The sequence below is a fragment of the Aythya marila genome, assembly GCF_965140915.1.
Source record: "Aythya marila genome assembly, chromosome: 12".
In the NCBI taxonomy this organism is placed as follows: domain Eukaryota; kingdom Metazoa; phylum Chordata; class Aves; order Anseriformes; family Anatidae; genus Aythya; species Aythya marila.
In genome coordinates this window covers 21,214,443-21,235,648 of record NC_139053.1, presented here as the reverse complement: position 1 = coordinate 21,235,648, position 21,206 = coordinate 21,214,443, and the positions used below count along the sequence as shown (strand labels likewise).

The following is a 21,206-nucleotide window of genomic DNA, read 5'->3' as shown; positions in this document are numbered from 1 at the left end:
GAACCTTCAGAGGGGCTCGGCTCCCCCTTCCCAGAGAGCTGCTGCAGGGAGAGTCCTGCAAGGCTACGCAGAAATCCTCTGAGCTACACTGCTCTGCACTCCTGAAAGGAGAAGAGACAAAGAAATAAAAGGAGACAAAGAAATACAGATCACTAAAAGCAGCGCCTTCCTCTACAGCAGCCCCGCACCAGATGCATATTCAGGCCCTGTTTCAACGCACACTTTAAGCTCACACGGTAGAAAAAGGAACGGCCCCTGCCACCACTCGTGGGGAAGGGCACTCTGCTCTGCTTCTGCGCTACCCCCACTGCGTTTCAGCACAGCAGTTTCTGCAGTGACACCGTATCACACGATTATTTCAAATTAAAGGGAAGCTGAAGAAAAAAAAAAACAAAAAAAAAAAACTGAGGAAGCTTTTTTTTTCTCCTCTCCTTTGGCAGAGTTTTTCTTACCCAGGTCTCTTCCCTAAACTACTTCCCTATACCACGGCACCAAAGTCCTGTGCCAGCAAAAAGAAAAAGCATTCAAGGCAAGACTGCTCTAAGCAGCAGCACTGGCTTCAAACAGATGCAAAAACTATGGCCTCTGTAACACTTCTTGCCTCTGACTCCTCTTACCCCTGCATAATAACACAGCCAGCGCTCAGCCCTGCGAGAGATCTCCTTGCCAAGTCTGTGTATACATGAGTAAATGACAAATTCATGCATGCGAATGCAGCTTGATTTTCTCACCATGGTATAAGCCTGCTCGCGGACATTCTTATTTTGGTTTGAAATCAACTAGCTTTGGTACAGCTTATAACTGTTTCCAATTCAATTAAGCCAAACTAAAATAAACCATTCTTGAACTGAAAATAATGTCCATGGGGCATTCTAATGTGTAAGTATTTCCTTTGAAAAAATAATAATAAATCAACGCAAACTTCTCTAAGTAGGAAGGTTTGCTAGTAAGATGAGCATATTTGTTACGAAAATCTTTGAAACAGTCAGAATTAGCAACCAAGCACAGTTTTTCACAAGACACTTTTAGAGCTGAATTGTATTGTTTATTTAAGACAGTTAAAAGGATATCACCAGCGTGAAATGAAGTCAACTTCAAAGTCACACAGTTTCAAGTCCTAAACATGCCACAGCAATCTCGTTTTAAGAAAACACATGCTCTATTTTTGTTGTGTTTCTCTTCCTCTGCTGTGCAGGAGGCTCACACAAGGAAGAAGGAACCTTCAAACAAAACAAAACACATTTACACTCAACACAATGAAACTGCTAAAGAACAAAACCTCTGTCCTCTCTGTTTGCTACCCAAAGTAGCTGCTTCCACCAAGACAAGCCCTTTTGTACCACGATCTGCTCTAGCGAACGATCTGCACCGTATGCCTCTGAGTCCTGTTTTATATCTAGTTGTCAAGAAGGCATGAGCAATCCCCAAAAGTAGTGACGAATAGCAACTTTGCAGCTAAAATCGACCCTGGGATTCCCATGTTTTATCCCTTGTGTCCCTGCCTTACACCTCTACCCAGGCTTCAGGGAAGCCACAACATTATCCTGGGCCGGTGCTGGTGAGCTTCCACGGAGGGACAGGATCACCAGGACCCACCCACGGAGCCCCCAAGAGCCAGCCCCTGCTCCCACCAGGGTCCTGAACCCAAACCCCGTCGGCCTCAGTAGAAGCCCAGGGAAGCCAGAGCCCAAAGCTGAAGGCACAGAACAAATCCTGCAGCAAACAGGAACTTTGCTCCCAAGCCCTACTCTGCCAGTTGGTCTCTGTCGAGGTGGCAATTCCCTGCCTGCCTCACAGCTGTGACTGCAGAACGCGCTCCCTGCTTTGAGTGAGCCGCTGCTGGCTTGTGCCTAGCAGGTCCAAACCCTCTGCAAAGCTCCGAGAGGCAGCCAGCTCCTTCCGCACAGGCCGAGGCAGGCGGTAAGGAGGGAGGTGGCTGCTCTCGTTCTTTGCTTTCTGTAATGAGCCGCGCACTCGGATATTTCTTCCGTGGCCTCAGCAATCCAACAGGCTGTGCCCTGCACCGTCCCTCCCCTTCTCACCAGAAGAGGCCTGAACGTGCTTTTGACAGAGGACTGAACACGGCAGACAGCTGTATCAGTGCTGAAGACCAGCAACAGAGAAACCACATAATCCACAATCTCCAGAGCATAGCCACGGCTTCTTGCAGAATCTCATCAAAAGCATCTCACTAATCGTCGCTGCTTCGGGGGCCTGATACCCAGAAGCACGGCGGGGCTGTGAAAAAGACGGCTGAAGGAAGAAAAAACAGAGTCCTGACATCCAGGTCCTGCCTCAAGTAACCAGACCGTGTTTTACCAGATGGATGGAAACCTCTTCTGCAGACAGCATCCATCACCGCGCAGTGACATTACCCAGAGAAGCACCAGCGAACGAACAGTCAGCTGGGACGCTCCCAACCGCGTCGCCAACTGCACTAGGACCTCGCAGGGGGCTTCTGGCAACCAGGTCCATGGCCCCAGCACAGCTGGGACATCTCAAGGGAGAGCGAGTTACGTTCCCCCTGCCTGCACGCTGACCCCAGCCAGCCCGCGCTCCGCAGCACAGAGCTAAGCCTCCCTCCTCGGCTTGTTTGGAGCAATTCCCCAGGCACTTTCAGAATTTTGCTCCGCTGCTTAAACATCTGCAGTTTCAGGTGGAACCGCTGCAAGCCTGCCATGAAGGGAGCTTTTCACGCAGGGCTGCTCTGGCACCAGACCCACCTGGGGAATTTCCAGGATCTCATGCAAACCTCCAGGACTTCCATTCTGCTCAAAATAACAAGAAAACAGGGGAGAGACTGCTTAAAATAAGACAGCCAAGGAAAAACTCTGTGGCAGCTCTCTCAGGCACTCCTGCCAATGGCCAAGCAAACGGTTTCTGAAACAGCAGCAGGCACGGGGTGGTGAGGCGCCCTCCCTGGGGCCAGGCATCCTCGACCAGCACGCAGCACACGTCCCACTCCACGCACAACTGTGCAGCACGTGGAGGGCACAGAGCCTGCCACACTGCCCAGTGCACCCTGCCTGCCCTCCTCCAGCACCAGCCGGCCCCACGGGCACTTCTCCCCCTTCCCTACCCCATGGCCACCAACACGGCCCAGCTGCCGGCCCGCACCTCCACGCAGCTCTCCTGCGGGACAGGAGCCAGCAGGACTCCCGTACGAGCTCATCCCGAGGAACACGAGTTTGGGCAGTTCACCTGCCACGATTTCACACATCGCACTGCTGAGACTCGGAGCCTCCAGAACAACAAACGCTGACACACCAGTGCGGTGTGCTCCAGACAGCCACAGAAACAGGAAGGCTGAGGAGATCCTACCAAACAAACACCAGCGCCCACTCCTCCAGCACCAGAGCACAGGTTTGTGGCACGACCCAGCTTCATGGAGGCCCCTCCAGGAGAACCCCTCCGCCCCCAGGCCCACTCCTCAGCCCCTCGGGTGCTCCTGAGCCCCCAGCCCAGGCTCCTGCTTCCTCTCCCCATCCCGCTGGAGGCGGGTGCATCACGGAGCTGACGGAAAACCCGGCTCAGGCGGGGAGATTCACACACACGCAACCCCTACGCAAGGCAAGGTCAACAAAACCAGGACTCCAGGGATCTGCTCGTAGCGAGCCTACAGAATACGGCCTGCAACAAATGCAAGCAGTAACTGCGCCCACTGCAAGGCAGGGAAACAGGACGCCTGCCGAGAAGCCCGGAGGTACGGCCACGCACGAGGGGCAGGTAACGTGCGGCTCTGGCTGCACGAGGAGCTGCCACCACGAGACATCACCACAGCTGTCACCCCAGCTGGCCACCCTCCTCTTCTGAGATGCCAGGACAAAATCCCGCAGCACATTCAAGGCATGGGGAAACAAGCAGGTCTACAGAATGAATTAATTTTCTATGTATAACGTGGACAAAGGAGGAAAGGACGTCTTTCTCCAGGACCTCCTACACAATCACAGCTAGAGCCCTGCAGCTCCAGGTAGGAAGATATTTATGTATGTACCTGAAAGCAGCAGGAGCAAAGCACAACAGCTTGTGAATTGTCTGGAAGAAGAAAAAAAGGGGGGGGGGAGAAAGTAACAGAACAAAATTTAAGGATGTAACAATGCTTCGGGAATTTAAGATACATTATGATTTTTCATAACAAACCCCCACTTACAGTCTCTGCATGTGAACCAAGTATTATCCCATTTCATACTCCAGCTGAGGCAAACATTTGGTGGCTTGCCCAAAGCCAGCGTCAGAACTAAAACGGATCCTCTGACTTCCAAACAAGCTCACAGTGTTAAGCTGCTTTTAACTGTGCGAAGATGAAAAACAGCCAGAAGAAAGGAACTTGGAAAGGAAATATGCAAAACTAAAAGGGACAAAATTAACAGGAGAAAACAAAAGAGGACAAATTTAGGCTCAGACATCTGTAGGAGCTTTCGAGGAGCGAACGCACCAACGCTGCAGGCCTGTCTCCACCAGGAAAGGCTGGGATTCCCTTTCCTCAAAACCGAAGGCGAAAAAGCCGACTGCAGCATCCTGCAGGAGCCAGCAGCGCCCCGAGCCCTGTGAGTTGAGGGCGAGGATCCATCAGGCTCCTTTCACCTCCGGCGGCTGCGGCAGGGCCAAACAACGCCCAGGCCGCTTGTCCGTGCCCCTCGTCCCCACCGCTGCTCCAAGGACGGGAAAATCCCCTCTCCCTTCCCCCAGTGCCGGAGCAGCTCTGCCCAGTGGCACGGGCGTCCGGCTCCAGCTCCCAAGGGCCACCGCCGAAGCGCTCTTCCCGCTGCTGGCTCCTCCTAATAGCTTTATGTAAATCACACTCGACTCTCGCAATTTGCCAGTGTGCATTACACTGGGGGGGCCGGGGGGCGCTTCGCGTTAGACATCAACAAAGCAGAAGGTTAATTTGAAACTCACAGCCCCGCTGCTGCGCGCTCGGCTCTCCCTCGCCCTCCCTCCCCGCTCTCCTTTCTGTGCAAAGCCTGACATCTACAGTTCTGTCTGGCACAGTCAGGGGCTGCTCATCGGAAATGCACGCAAGGACACGGGCACGGCGGCCAGGCACTCCGGCTCCAAAGGGGTGTGCTGGCTCCCGGACCAGGCAGGCACAAAGCAGCCCCAGGCCAGAGCAAGGGCCGCCCGGCACCGCTCCTCGGAGGGCTCTGAAGAACCACGGCGCTGTGCGGTGCCACCACGCAAGCTCATCTGCGCCCAGCTCCCACCACCACATATCGACATCTAACGCTGTCGAACGGAGAAAACCTAAGGAGAGCGACGGCCTCATCGCGTCGTCTCAGCAGCTGGATGCAGGAACTTAGCAGCACCCCAGCGCCTCAGGGGCAACCCTTCTGCTCTGCTTCTGGAGGGGTCCCAGCTTCTGCAACACAAGAGGTACAGGTGAAACACACGAGCTGCTGTGCACAGCCTGCATTCAAAACGCCTTCAACCTGCAGGAACAGCTCTGAGCGGCGAGCCCTGTAACCCACAAGCCTGTGACACCACACAGCTCTGTGCTCCAAGCACGCCCCCCACTCGGTCTCCTGAGCCAGCCTCCAGGCCTTCTAGCACACCTTCCCATTACGCAACATCTCACCAAAAATACCTTGATGAAGGATCCCAAACAATACACACCTGACCTCAACCCTCATCCCAAACAATATGCACCTGACCTCAACTCAACCGGCTGCACCTGCGCGTGCTGCTCGGTTCCCCCCTTCTTTGGGGTCAGGGAGTCCAAAAGCGATCAGCCCATCCCCAGCCACCACAGCCACTCAGGAAACCTGGCAATCCCACCTAGTGTGATCAAGCACCTCACCACGACGTTACTGTGAGCATTGAAATGCACGCTCTGAAATCCACGGCGAGCATTGTACTGCTTGTGCAAGGCAGTGGAGAGAGGAGGGTTAAAACCCCCGCCACCGACCCCAGCCGCCCGGCCACGCTGGAGCCAGGCGAGCACGGCCACGAGCCCGACACCAGCCCCAGGAGTGTCGGGCGCCTCGCTCGCAGCGCAGCGGGGTCCTGCGGTGGCCCCGAGGTGCTGCGGGGACGCTGCGGGGTCAGGAGCCGCTCCTGGAGCGTCACTGCTCCCCCCAGGCAGGGACTGGCTCTCCGCAGGTTTGCTTGTGCCATCAAAATAAACATTTACTGAGAGCTAACGTGTTGCAGGCCGCGAAGGCTCAACTTTCCCAGATACGGGGTGGGGGAGGCTGGAAGAAAAGCTCTTACCAGAGCTGCTAAATGCATCGGCTGCTCCAGCATCAGCTCCCATCAAAGGCACCAGAATAACTCAGCCCTTACGAGACTTCAGATCTAAAAGCCAGGGATTGCACCTTCCTACTCCGCAGCAGTGTGAACCGTACGATTCAAATCGCTGGGAAATGTTTGTTTTCTGGGGATAGGGGGGAAATCACTGCTGCTCCGCTTTGCCTTTTATTATCGAGAGGCATGTTCGGCACTTGTGACATAATGAAATTACAATCAACAGCCAAGTATCTTCCTCGCGGCAGCAAACCCACGGGCGAAGCAGGGCTGCTGGCGGCGGAGGAGAGCCCTGGGCAGAGGCCGTCCAGCGGCCTCCGAGCCAGCGCCTCCGCTGCAGGCGGCTCCGTGCTGCTGCCGGGCAGGGCCGCACCGCGCCGCACCGCGGGCCTCCTGCCCCGGCCGGGAGCCGTTTCAGATGGGAACCAACTTTTAACAATATTTACGCTCCGTCTCTGAAAATACACAGAGCGCGCACCTGGCGCGGAGCACCGCCGCTCGCCAGCCGGCGGTTGCTGTGGAGATGAACACCCACCTCCCCGCGCCGACAGACGGACACGTCCGTCCAGCAGGGCAGATGCTGCCCAGCCCCAGCGGGACCCACAACATCTGGGGCAGGACGAGGAGGAGGAGGAGGAGGAACACCAGCAGAAGCTGGTGCCTGGCCCGCTGCCGGCCCCACCGGGCAGGCTGGGAGCAGACACAGGCACCCGCGTCCAGAGCAGGCGAGCGAGGAGCCCCAGCTTCCCAGCCGCCAGGGAAGCCCTCCTCATCCACCTTTTTTTTTTTTTTTTTTTTTTTTTTTTTTAACTAGCTGGAATTTATCTGTTTCTCCAATCCCTGCCTACACACAAAACCGACCTCGGGAGCAAATAAAAATGCATGAATTGCAGATCAGAGACAAAGCAGGAGGCGGGACGGCGGCCGGGCTCCCTCCTGCCCTCACCTCACCCCTCGGCGCGAGGCGGTTATATTTAGGTACGCGCCACGGTCTGCGGTGCCGAGGCCCCCCTCGGGCACGACGCAGAATGCAGATTTTCCAGACAACAGACCACAACAGCTCCGTCAAAACCATTAGGGGCGGCTGCGCCCAGGCCTGCGCACAGCTGTCCCGATTCCCACTCCGCTGTGGCCCTCGACAGCTCCACCGCCACGCGCTGGGCCCTGCCGGCCCCGGGCAGCTCCGCTCGGCCGCAGCGCTGCTCTCACCAGGCCGCTCTTTTCCTCCAGCACACGGAGGTGTAAACCTCCCGCAAGGGCCATGACACCGCTCCAGCGGGGTGGGGGGCTGGGAGGGGACACCCCACTGCAGGAAAACAAAGGGAGAGCGAACGGGAGCAGCCCCGCAGGCTTCCCACGCCGTGGCCCCCAGCGACGGTCGGTCACGGCACCGCACCAGAGGGGCCCCAGGCGCGACAGCAGCACGCGGAGAGGGCACGGGGCAGGAGCCCACGGCACCCGCGTGCCAGCTCGGCCAGGGCAGCCCCACCGCCGCACAAAGGCCAAACCTCGGGCGTGCTCCGGCGGAGGAGAGCAGCAGCCGTGACACGCTTGGCCTCTCTGAAATCGTACTCATCTCTCCCGTGCAAAGATACCTTCGACTTCAAACACCGCACCCGGCCCGGTATTCGTGCAACCACCGCCAGCGGCCACGAGAAGATGGTTGCCGAACGGCTCCCGCTGCAGCGAGCAGGGCTGGCACCGACGGGAGGGAACGCTCGCTCGGGGGAGCGAGGCGCCAGCAAAACGCGGTGTTTGAATGAAGTCCACGCAAAAGCCTGCTGTTTGTTTTTCAGCTTGACCACGCAACAATTTTATTGTTGTTATCACTATCGCTATTTGGGAAAGCGGAGGGAAGCGCTGACAGGGAGCCAGCCGCAGCCGGCCACGCGTCCGTCGGCCGGGGCTTCTGCATCCCCGCTGCCCCTCGCCTCCCGCACGGCGCTGCGGGGCTCCCGCAGCGGCACGGGGGCGGCCGGCGGGTCCCGGTTGCTGTCGGGGCTGCCGCCGTCGGGCCCTGCCGTGACAGCGGCCGTGACAAGGCCGCGCCGAGGTGCCCGGCCCCGCGGAGCCCCGCGCCCCGGGAACAAAAGGCGGGGGCACGGAGCGGGGCTGCAGCCGCTGCCCGGTGCCCGCCGCGCCCCGGCCGAGAGGGACCGGCGGGGCGGGGGACACGGCCGGCGGGCGAGCCCCGCGCCCGGCAGCGGAGCCCCTCGTCCCTCTCCCCTCTCCCGTGCCTTTTGTTCGCTTTTGTTCCCGGCCCGAGGCCGCCCGCGGAGCGGCACCGGGCCCGAGGGCAGCCCCGGGGGCCGGGCCCCGCGGGGCAGCCGCGGGGGCAGCCCCGGCCCTGCCCGCCCCGCTCGGGACGCGCCGCCTCGACGCCGCCCGGGGCCCCGCTCCGCGGCCGCCCCGCGCCCCCGGGCCCGTCCCGGCGCAGGTGGCGGCCCCCGCCCGGCCCGGCCCCGCCGCAGCCCCCGGCCGGACGGGGCGCGCCGCCGCCGCCGCCGGGCCCGCGCCAAGTTGGCCGGGGCGCGCGCGGCGGGGGCGGCGGGGGGCGCGCGGCCGGGGCGCGGGGAGCGGCCGGAGCGGGGCGCGGGGCGCGGGGCTCGGGCGCGGCGCACCCAGCGGCACGGACAAGGCGGCGGCGGCGGCGCGCTCCCGGCCGGCCACGGCCCCGCAGCCCCGGCGCTGCGCTCGGTAATACCCCGGGACTGTAAATCTATAACCGCTGCAATGATTTAGTGATTAAAAACACGATAACATATTGTGTAACTGCAAACCACAGAATCCCTGCCAACTCTCCTCCGAGATACAGGAACAAAAATACAGAAAATGTGTTGCTCGCAGCGGTCTTCCTAAACTCGGCTGAAAGATTTTAATAATAATGATGATGGAAAGAAAACCAGCCCTTGACATCAGAAAAGGGCCGGATACAATGCGAAGCTGGAAAAAAAAATAATTTAAAAGACAGAGTTTTAAATACGATTCTTGCTCTAACAAATTACAATCTAAACATGCCTCTCTTTTCTCTTTTTAAGTTTGTCGTAACTGGAATAACTGGTCTTGTGTGATGTCTTGCATATTCAAAGTGCTTTGTAATAGGATACGGAGACCAAACCTTATTTGCCTAAACTCAATGGGTTTTATTTTTTCCCCTTTCTCCCCCCCCCCCCCATTTCTTTTCCTTTTATTCCCCCCCCCTCTTCTTCTCCCCCAGAAGGGGAGGGGGGGGCAAAAGGAAAAGCAAGCTTTAAGCTGTAAAGAAAATACCTGAAAGGGGAGGCTGCGACTCGTAACATGGCGAGGAAAGCCAAATATTATATATATATTTTTAAAGGCAGCTGTGGGAGTTTTGGCCTCTAAGCAGCCAACTTGACCCCATTCTCTCTATTCTCTTATTTCCCCCGTCGCAGGATTCCTGCACCTTCAGTCAGATTCGAACTCAATGTGACCCTAAGGAGGGAGTCACCGAGCCTCCAGAAAATTGCTCCATATTAAACAGGAGTGAGGAGAGGAGAAAGACAGACAGACAGACGAGGAAGACACGCGCATACATTGCACGGCCACGCAGTACTGGACGTACCCAGGAGCAGCTTCAAGCACAGCTTGAAAGAGAAACAGACCTTTCTCAGAGTCAAAAAAAAAAAAAGAGGGGGGGGACACAAAAAAAAGAGCGGGGGGAAGGAGTTTAGCAATTTCAGAAAAAAAAAGAAAACCCCAAACCCAATTTATAAATAATTCACACTTTAAAAAAACATGTGTACGTGCTACATGCATACGCATATACACACACACGTACGTGTCCCCCCACACAAGCACATACTCTCCTCTGAGGTTTAGTTTCAGAAGAGTACGGCTCGCCTTCCCTCCGAAGGCGAGGAGAGCAGTTTATTCAGAGGAATCAATAGGAAAGAGCATTTGCAAATATTTAGATAAGCGCTGTGCGCTTCGGCATTAAGTAATTAAAAACTGAAACTGAGAAAGGGGGGATTGGCCTACAGTGGCGTTTGCTGCCTTCACCTCTCCCATCCCCCTAGCCGCATTCTTTCCAAAACTGAGCCTGCCCGCCGAAAATAAAAATAATAATTACTCTCATTTGCAATTCTATTCCGGAGCACGTCCCGGGGACGGGGCCACGCGGCCGGCGGGGTCCGTGCGCGGGGCCGGCCGCTCGGCCCGGGGCGGCTCGGCTCGGCTCGGCGGAGTTCCTCGCCCCTTTGTTTTCCGCGGCCCCGGCTGCGCGGAGCCCCGCGCGCGCCCGGTCCCGCCGGGGCGGGGGGTCCCGGCGGGCGGCAGCGCCGCCTCCGCCCCGCGGCCTCGCCGGCCCCGCGCCCGGCCGCGTCCCCCCGCGGGCCGCCGGCCCCCGCCGCCCGCCGCCCCATCGATTATGCAGATGGCGCGGGTCGCCGCCCGGCTCCGCTCCGCGCCGCTCCGCGCCGCCCGGCGGCCCCGCGGCCGCACAAAGCCGGGCAGCGCCGCTCGGCCGCCGGCTCTCGGCCGCCGGGCGGGGCGGGGGCTCCGCGGGCGCGCAGCGGCCCCCGCGGCGCCGGCACCTGCGCGTCCCCGGCGGCGGCGGCGGGGCTCCGGGCCGGCGAGCGGCACAAAGTTTGCTGGGGGATCCGGGGCGGTGGGTGGGAGCGGGAGGGAGGGGGGGGCCGGACCAGCCCCATGCAAAGCAGCCCGGGCGCCCCGAGCAGGAGGAGCCCGCGCGGGGGACAGGGCAGAAAAGTTGCCACTTACGCGGTCGCTGCTCCGGCGGCGGCGGCGCTTTTAATCCCGGGCGGCGGCGCGGGGGCTACAGATCCCATGCAGGCTGCGGCGGCTGCGGCGGCAGGAGCGCGCTCCGCGGAGGGGCCCGGGGCAGCAGCAGCGGGAGCCGGGGGCAGCAGCCGGAGCCGAGCGGGAGCCGCCGCCGCCGCCGCCGCTGCCCAGCAGCAGCATCGTTGTCGGGGAGTTTGCAGCCCCCCGGAGAGAGGGGGCCGCGGGCGGCGGCAGCAGCAGCGGCGGCGGCGGGCGGCTCGGGTCGGGTCGGGGCGGAGCGGCGCGGCGCGGAGCGGAGCGGGCGGCGGGGCTGGCGGTCGCCGGAGCAGGAAGCGCCCGGACTCAGATCTGATGATTGGGAAGAAAAAAAACTCTTTGGATCTTTATTCTGCTAATTAGTTTCCTGCAAAAAATGGCTGATTAGTGCAGTGCGCATGTGCCTCATTACCCAGGCACGACGGGAAGGGCTAATTAGCCACCTTCTGGATCAATAAGATTCAGCCCAGGCGGCGGGGGAGGGAGCGAGCGAGCAGGAGCGGGCGGGGGGAGCGCGGCGGCGGCGGCGGCGCCGCACCGAAACTTGGGGCAAGCGGCCGGCCCCCAGCCCGCGGCGGGGGGGCTCCGCGCCGCTCCGCGCAGCGCCGCGCCGGGGCCGGGGAGGGGGCGCGCGGCCGGCCCCGCTCCGCTCCGCACCGCTCCGCTCCGCACCGCGCCGCCGGCCGGGCGCTCGGCGGGGCCACCTGCCCCCGCGCCCCGGGCGGGGCCGCGCCGCCCCGCGCAGGGCAGGGCAGGGCAGGGCGAGGACGACCCCCGCCGCCGCCGCCGCCGAAGTTTCCCCGGGAGGAGCCGGGAAAGTTGCGGCCGGCGGCGAGCGCAACTTTGTGCCCGCGCCCCGGCCCCGGCCCCGGCCCCCGCGGCGCCCCCGGCGCGGGGCGGGCGCGGAGGAGCGGCCCCGCGCATCCCCCGGTGCGGGGCGGCCCCGGGCCGCGCTCCCCGCAAACTTTGCGGCCGCCTCTCGGAGCGGGACAGCTGATCGATACGGCCGCGGGCAGCCGCGCTGGGAGCCGGGCTACAGGTTTCACCAGCCATCGCTGGCAACAGCTTTGTCATTTTCTAAAAATAAGAAGCTAAAAGTTATTGTAGAAGAAGGGGCTTTTTTTGTCCCCTGCACAATATGCCTTTTGTGAGTTTAATGCCATTCTGGGGCTCTCTATAGCCCCGGACAATGGGGAACTCCAGGAGGCGGCTGTGCCTCTGCCTTTTTTCTTTCTTGCTTTCTCCTTTCTCCCCCCACCCCCTCCTCTTCCACCCCCCCTTTTTTTTTTTTTTTTTTTTCCCTTTTTTTAGGAAAGGATGCAACATTCCTCCAGTCCCAACAGAATCTCTGGTTTGATTAAATAAATACTTCTCTGGTGTTACGGTAACATTTTTTTTTTCCCCTTTCTGTTTGCAGACATTTCTAGTTATTATTTACATTTTTAAAAAATTTTTATTTCCAGCAGCTTTTCCCTCTCCAAGCCAACCTTGGTGAAAAATGTAGATGACTGCTGGGAATGGGGGATTTGAATTTTAGGAACTGAACCAGTAAAGAGCTTCGATCCAGGATTCAGGAATATGTTTTCTTCATCTTCCTATAAGAGACTGTTTTGTTACTGGCAGAAATGCAGCTGAATTAAATCATCTCTTTTGAAAACCTAAAGAAGCTTTTCAAATTGTATTTTTTTTCTTTTTTCTTCTTCCTTTTTTTTTTTCTTCCTTTTAAATGGTAACCTAAATAATTAACTTCCCGGTTTGTTTCATAGCGTTGAACAAGGAATGCGGTTGCGGTCAGTTTTTCCATTTTGGAGAACCTTAATGTAGATGTATTTTATACTGAAAGGTAATAAACTGCATGTTTGTTAGTATTTCTAATGAAATGTATCAAGCTTTCCATATTTCTTAGCCTGGTGGTGGTCATTTGAAATTTTGACAAGTCCCTTTAGTGGGATGGGGGGGTAAATGAAGAGGAGAGCTTACTAGAAATTGAAGAAAGGCTGTACTAGTTGATACGTTACTGGAAGTGTCTTGCATTTGGAAGATTTAAGAATCAAGGTTTAATATGTGCCACGGTTATTTGAATATTATAAATGCAGCACTGACTGTGTACGGTTACAATGCGCATGCTGTGTATGAGGTCTTATGGCTTGTTAAATGAATAGACTCCAATGCATTGCTTGTTTGTCTTTAAAAGCTGCCCTTAAAAATCTGTCTGTTCCTGCTCAAAATGTGTGCGTCCAGCTTTATGGAGGAGTAACTGTAATATTATTTTCCCTTCAAAAAAAAAAAAAAAAAGACAAACCCCAACCCAGCAAGCCCTGAGGCAAGTAGAATTTCTCAGGGCTGCTTGGTGCGCTATCTATAAAGGTGCATGTAATTTGTAACTGTTGTTCTTACTGAATATGGAACAAACGTGTTTTGACGATGAAATTGAGGCAAGAATAAAGTAACCCTTTTCTTTTAGTAGTTGGTATAACTTACAAGAAGCGCATATATTCACTAGAGGCTGTAGATCCAGTGGACCCGTCTGAGAATGGGTGCTGCCTGTGTACACTCTTTGCAGAGGAAAGAAAAAGTAAACATGTGGAGAAGGTGGCGAGCAAATCTAGTAACTTTGATCCTCCAGAAATAGGCACCTTAGCAGTAACACGTGCAAATGCAGAGTCTGGTAGTCATGTACGTTTTCTTTGCATTTGCGTCGCAAATTCTAGTTTTGTGTTGCTGTCCTTTAATTTCCCATGACAACATATGGATTCCATAAACGCAAACATGCCGAAGTGCGTCTGTCTGGGTAGTTAACACAAACCAAACATCCCTCTTTTCGGCAATCCTGCTGTTCCTCTGGCTGTGCTGCGCTGTGCCCTCCTGTGACAGTCTCTCGCCGCTCCTGCATTCTTGTCCTTTTATGCTCCCACGGTGATCCCGAGTGCCCCAAAAGGGAGGAGGGCAGCGGTCGCCGGGGTCAGAGGCGCCGGGAGCGCGGCTGCACCCAGGAGCGGGAGGGTTGCGCGGGAAGAGGGGAGCGCACCGCGTCCCCACACCCCTCCTGGGTGCTGGGTCCAGCCAGAGCAGCCTCTGCTGCGGGGTCAAGTCCTAGGGCATCTCGCCCCCCTCCTGGTAAGGGCAGAAGATGAGGCAGCGACTGCTGCCACAGCTGCGAAGAGAAATGCAGCCAGATGAAGCGGACGACAAAGATTTTGCCCCTCGTCCTGACCACAGGCATTCAGAGGCTGGGAAATGGAAGAGTTCCCATTTTTACTGGGGTGCAAAAAGAGGTGGCGGGGTGTGTGTGTGTCTGTGCGCGCAAAGAAGGAAGCGAGCAAGCAGTAACTGGAGCGCCAGCCAGACAACTGTACAAATAGCAAAATAAGTCGAAGGAATTAAGGAGTAATTTGTACAGTAATCATTAGGTAAAACATTCAAACACATATGTGCGCACAGTTCTCCTCTAGAAAATTAACTTCCATTAAGACTTCTTTGTTCTAGGTAAGACAAACCAGTTTCTAAAATACAGGGAGCCTACCCTTGCTTTAATTGGAAATCTTGATGTGACCTTATCTGTAATACTACGGATGCCTCTTTCTATATATGTAGCTTTACATATCCTTGGATTGGATCTTTGGTTCAAATGCCTTTTACTGTGCTTAGAAAAAATCTCTCAGTATCAGATTTGCAGGAAAAATAAGACAGATTTTTCCCATGAGAAACTTGTTAAAGACACTTGAATTATTAAATTAACCCTATTTTTTCTCTTGCAGCATATGTGACATATTTGTACACAGAATCATATAGTTTCATTTATATGTTACTTTGAACAAATGAAACTAATACCAGTGTTTTAAGGGAAATTCTACTATTTGTTAATTAAGAGGAACAATTTTAATGCAAAATGTTCAGCTTCTGAGGCAGCACATATGGCTTTTTTGACATAACTTTTAAAAAAAAAAAAAAAAAAGCTGTTTTCTTTGACATGTAGCATAGGGGTAAGCGGCCTCAGGTTCCCGTGGCTCTGCGAGGAGCCCAAGTCCTCCTGTAGAAACACGCTTGGGCTGTTGAGCATCTTAGGAGAAGATCTATCCTGAGGCAAGAGTGGGCCAGATTTGCAGGCGGCTGTGGTGAAAGCAGTTGACTACTGTGAATTTGGGGGGAGCCACAACCATATCACATTCCTCAGTCACCAGCCTGGCTGCATGCCGCCTGTTTCCACTCAGTAATATGTGGGAATTGGACCAAAACCTTAAGGTGCAAGAGGCCTGCTCACTGAACTGACGTTAGGGGTGAATGTATGGATGTGGGATGTGTATAGTAGGGAAGAAGTTCCAGGCTATCTTTTTAAATTCAGGCTTTAAAAATTATTGTGGAAAAAAAAAATCCTGGTTAGAAAAAGAAATCTCCATAATATCATCCACTTGCAGAGCCTTGTGCTTCTTGGAAATATGTCTAAAGAATTAGAACAAAGCGTAGAAGGCTGGAGTCCTTGAAGGAGCTCCAAATGATAAAGTCTGCCATTCATTTTAAACACAGCGTGCATTGTGAAAACACAGGTCAATTTGAAGGCATTTGTCAGATTTCCAGTTCCCTCTGCTCCTTTGCAATGGAAATTTGCAATCAAATCCCTGCACTGGAGTTGGGGTGTCTGGCTTTATCAGTTATTACTTCATACTCAAAGCATTGTCCAGGTAAGCTTTCCTTTTTATTCAGAAAGTTTGCATGAAGTTTCATACAAGAAGGGGGGACGGCTAACATGGATTAAACTGGAGCAGATGCATTTATTTAGGAGTTTGGAAAGGGGTGAAAGTGCAGATGATGAGAAGCGACTGATCGTAAAGGGCTGCGTAAGCTGCAGAAGCGATCTGATACCATTTCAAGGTGCCCAGCAAGAGGCATGGGAAGGGATATTCCAACAGCAGCACGTTTGTTGTTGGGAGGCAGAAATGCTTAGAAACAGAGGGCTGGAGAGACGCACTGCTGAGCAATTCCAGCCAGATAACGTGCCTTTTTTCTGGCAGCGTGTCTGTGTTGTTCAGTGGGCAGGGGGCTGACTCCTTCATTGCTGAGAGAGAGGTGTGGATGTGCTAGAGGGGGCTGCGTGTATTTCCCTAGAAGAAATATGCACGGTAGGATTTTGGAGAGATTTGAACTTGAGGGGGGAAATATTCAGAGGAACGCTTTTTCTTTTGTCTTCAATATATTTCCTTTTTTTTTTTTTTTTTTTTTTTTTTTTTTTTTTTTACTATATTATTAAAAGAAATCTGTCCATCCATTTTGTAATCACTGCACTTAGCATAGACACTGGGAGTGGTGGGACAGTGCTGGGCTGTTCCAGCGACCTCAGACCCTCTGGCTGGGTTGCTGTAGTCAGGCTCAGTGCATAGCCCTTAACTCAACTAGCAGATTTTTAATACGAATTTGCTTTTTCACAGGCCTAAACACAAGACAAGTAGATGTGTTTGTGATGGAAATGAGCACTTGGAATACATCTATATGTTCTTTTTTTTTTAAGAAATGAAGAAAAAAGTCTTGGCATTTAATTAGGACTCACTAACCTGATAAATATTGAACATCATTTCTTTGTGAGCTGCTCTGTGTGCTCCGAGTACTCTATGGATGTGTTCCACAATTGCACTTGTTTAATGCCTGTATCACCTCATGCTTATTGTATTTATGTTGTCATCAATGTCAGATTTTAATTAAACAATTAAATCACTGTCACAGTAATTTCCCTAGAAAACTATTTCAAATGAAAAATCCCACAATAAATGTTTGGGAACCATCTTAAAAGGGAAGAGAGGGAAATAAGTTACAAAGTAAAATTACAATTCCCACCAAATTAGAAAAGAAAATGAAATTGTTTTCAGCACTGAGAAGAGTTCTGTTTTACAGGGCAGTTTTAACAAAATTCAGAGCATGTCAATACGGTGACTAAAAGCACATGCCTGCCTTGAGGCCAGCCTGGGTCTTCTGAGCTGGGACTGTGGCAGAGCGACCCTCGCCCACGGTTCCTGCAGCCCTACAGTCATCCCCCTCCATGGGCCAGAAACACGCCACAGCATCACACGTCTAACACCTTTCACCCTAAGTCACGTACCAAGAACACCTCAGAAAATATTCCAGCTGCCTTCTTCCCCTCCAAATTGTTTTAGAATTAAGATGGAGATTTGCAGAAAAGCCTGCATCAAATTCTTTGGTCAGTTAAGCACCAATACCAGCTGTACTTAAAACAGAGTAACCATGGACTCAAAGCCTGTCTTTTAAGCAGTGAGAAACCTGATCTGATGTAGCATCTTTGCTACAGCTAACCCAGTAGTTCATCTTTAGCTCTCTATATATGTATATACGTTCTTTTTTCCTCTAAGACCTGAGTTTTCACAAAAGGTGGAAAGAAGAAGGGAGTGTGTACTTTGCATAAAATAAATCACAAATATGAGATGCAAAATTCATCAGACAAGGTATCTGAAAGAATCATGTTCTCAAACGTACATTCAGAATATTACCTGTATTTAACATAAGCACATTTGACATTTGCAGCACAGCCTCAGACGTGAGGCATGCTTATTTAAATTCGGATTCCAGCATGTGATTTCAGTCAGTGATGTACCCTGCAGCTAACCCTGACCCTCCCCTATTAGCCTGTATAGCTGCTTTGATTTGTGCCCTCTGAGGGCTGGGATCTGGGAACCAAACACCAGGGAGCTGCAGCAGCGGCTAAAGGAGGCTCCGCTCCTCCCTCTGCAATTCAGCGAGCTGCTCCTTACTCAGCCCTGCACCCAGGCAGAGAGAGGACAGACCCAGGGCTGGAAGGATTGCCTCCCCTGTCGTGTCGTCCCCGCTCCCTCCCCCGGCACCCAAATCAGGATGGGAATCCCAGTCAGTATTTCTTTTATGTCTATGCTGCATTTTTATTGGAATGCAGCTTTGCAGATCGGTTATGCCTGGGATGCGTGTGGTTTCTATCAGCCCTGAAGTGTTTTACAGCTGGAGCTGATTTGGGGGGCACATCTAGCCTGTCCATTTGCAGCAGCCAGGTCTGATGTTTGTCTGCTGCTGTCTCTCTAATTTTTTTCTGTGTTGCCTCTATCAAAAGGTGAGATTAACTGTTTTGCACTTGGGGTGGGGGGGAGGTGGACAGACACGGTGACACCAGGCCCATCCCTCCCTCCTCCTCGTTTTAGCTTGCTTCTCGCAAAAGCAATTCACTAGCAGAGCCTCTTTCTTCCGCCGGCCAGAACGAGCATGCAAGAACCGCAGAGATACCTGGTGCGGCGCGCAGAACAAAGGGGCCGGTTGTGGACAGCACGCTATGGCAGCCCCCAGCCCAGCCGCCTGACTCCTGTTTAAGTCTGGGGCACGCAGCCTTTAACCAGAAGGCAGGCAGTGAATGCCAGCCAGGCAAGGAATTTGCTTTATCGGGCGATAGCTGCACCAGAGCCTCCACTGACCGCTCCGGGCACGGCCAGGGCAGAGTGGAGCCTCCCTCGGACCCAGCCAGCAGCATCCTGCTTTTGTCAACAAGGGGCTGCCATTCAAAGTAACTTTGCTGAACATAAGCAGACAAATACATATTTTTGTACTCTGTAAAGGAAAGGGGAAAACTGATGGGGTTGCACAGAGCCCTCCTCCAGGCAGGAGAGGCTGTGCTGGAGGAAAGTATTGCTCATAATGACACTTAAGCCCAGACACTTGAATGCTAAAGGTTAAACTTACATTCTTCAAGAAAGGGCTCCTTGCCAGCTTGAACTGTGTTGTGTGTTCACTATTGCCTCCTCCTCCTCTTCATCCACTCTCAATCCACTTTTGGTATTTGTTGAAATAACTGAGGCTATTTTTTTTCTTTTTTTTTCCTAATGTATGTTCTCTATGGCAGTCCTCAGCCTTGTGTCTGTCACAGGGCTAAAAAAAAAAAAAAAAAAAAAAAAAATCAGTCTAGTGCCAGTAAAAAAAGTTAAGTTGCGTTTTTTGGTTTTTGTTTTTTTTTTTTTTCCTTCTTCTTAGCTGACAACAACTATATTCACTTCAAAAAAGACCAGTCTCAGTATATTTTCTATCCTCTGGTATCACACAGTCCATAGAACTCCATCCTCTAATTCCTGTGCTTAGCTTAATAAGCAGAACGCATATTCTGAAAGTAAGGCTAAAAAGTTAATATGGATTTAAAATACAAATTAAAAGGCTGATATAAATATAATAAACAATAGAGCAGAGAAAGAACTTTTGGAGACATTAATCACCAGGGCTGGAGATGAAACTATTGGCAATGCTTCCAAACGTTCAAGCAAAAAAGGACAAAAAGGGAAATGCCCACATAGGAGCAGCACTTTAAGATGAATTTCAGCATAATATGAAGAAGCACACATGCTGCTCGGATGCTACATTTAGATCTTAATGATCAGAGAGCACCTTCTCCATATACTTTCATGCTTTTCCCCAGGGATATTTCCCATTAAAAAAAAAAAAAAAAAGAATGGAAATAACATTACAGTTGTGTATGGCTTCTGAAGCAGCCCCATTTACACAGCATCATGTAGGCTTTCCAGAGAGAGCCACTCCTGGGTGAAAGAAGGTTCCCTACTCAGCAGCTGCTGAGGTGGCAGGTAGAGAAGACCCTGGCTGGAAGGCTGGGTCAATCACTTTGAGGAGGAGCGTGGAGAAGAGCCAGAGCAAGCTTTAGGAGGCAAACACCATTTTTATTTGGGTTCACCGATGATAAAAGGCTGGTGATGTTCATTTTTCCTACTTCCTGCAGCAAGGGAACAGGGGGTGCGCAGTGCTCTGCATCCCTTTAAACAACTGCTCGCTGCAGTGTATTTCTTGGCACGGCCCTAATTGTATCTGCTGGTCCCAGTGGAAGTTCACACTTTTTAATATCTCTCCTTGCTTCTGCAACTGCTGCCACCAGTCAGCAATCGCAAACAGGAAGCAGTGACTCAGCACAGCCACAACCGGCACACGGACAGTGGCCCAGGGGGACGGCCAAGTCCTGCCAAACGCCGCTGACGGACGAGGGGCCAGCCCCACACTTCGTCTCCGGCAGTGGGCCGCGAGCGTGGTTACTTTGCAGCCTGACCCACGAAGGCATCTGGAGACAGAGCTCCTGGCTCGGCACTCCAGCTTGCACCCAAACCTGGGGACGGGAAGGCCCCGTGACACTCGGGGCCTGGGCGCAGTGGCAGAGTCTGCCCATGGCTGGGGACCGATGGCTTCAAGCCCCGGGGACCATCACAGCGGCAGACCCCGGGCTGTCGCCTGCACCGGGAGGACTGGGACCACTGGTGCCTGGTCGCCCCTCTGTGCTGCAGCGAGCAGGTTTTCCCCGGGAGGGCCCAGGCAGGGGCAGGAGGAGGGGAGCCCGCGGCCAGGAAACGCCAGCGTGGCCCCGCTGGGGCAGCGGCAGAGCCAGGCACCGCGCCTCGCGCACCGCGGGCGGCGGAAGGTCTATTCCGAGCCTGGTCTCATCCGCGTCCGAACTGTATTTAGCAGCGAGTTTACTCCAGACTGAGCCTGCGTGAGTAAGTGTGTATGTAAGGGCTGAGGATTGGCTGCGGCAGGCGGAGGGCTTGCTGAAAGGCTCGTTAAGGAAGCACTACTGACCATGCAATCCAATTACATAATGCTTCAAAAAATAACCGTGCTGGGAGCCTCGTCTGGGCAGCGCGTTTCGGCAACAGAAAGAGGTATCAAATATCTGTCTTCCAACCCAAGGCTGATAGGATATTTGTGCCACAATCCGACACTGCGCTTCAGCTGTAAACTGCTCGAAAGAGGAAACTTGCTTCCAGGGGAAATGTCTGCTGTTCCCTTTCAAGGCAGTGCTGCACCCTGCAGACCGACGTTATTTGAGTCCTTGTAAAATTACCACTAATCTCCGCACTCAGAATGCCTTGCATTTTATGGGTACTTGCTATGACGGCAGCTTTGTTTTGTGGGGGTAAAGGAAAGTGCTGAGCGGGCACCTGGCCATCAGCAGTAGCTGTGACAGTGTTTTCCCAGCTTTCTGCTCTTGCAGTTTCTCTCTGCCACTCCAGACAGGACACATGTGTGGATGATGCACAGGATCACACTACCATGCCTGGAAAATTCCTGAAAAAGTACTCCATCATGCCTGGAAAAGATATGGCCCCTGTCCCAGAGAAGAACCTGCACGGTGCCGCGCATTTTGTCTGCTGAGG

General features: G+C 53.9%; 1 protein-coding gene across 6 annotated transcripts in view; it reads right to left on the bottom strand.

The window, feature by feature from the left end:
* Nucleotides 1–21,206, bottom strand: part of ZFHX3 (zinc finger homeobox 3) — a 187,439-nt gene that overhangs the window by 164,901 nt on the left and 1,332 nt on the right. For 2 of the 6 annotated variants that reach the window (XM_082769769.1, XM_082769777.1), the window contains exons 2-3: nt 18,745–18,930; nt 10,984–14,194 (exon numbers count right to left, since the gene is read on the bottom strand). The gene's annotated coding sequence lies outside the window, so the exon portion shown is untranslated. Of the gene's footprint in view, nt 1–10,333; nt 10,801–10,983; nt 14,195–18,744; nt 18,931–21,206 lie in introns of those variants that run through there. The other 4 variants (XM_082769770.1, XM_082769771.1, XM_082769772.1 and 1 more) reach the window with 4 other exon arrangements.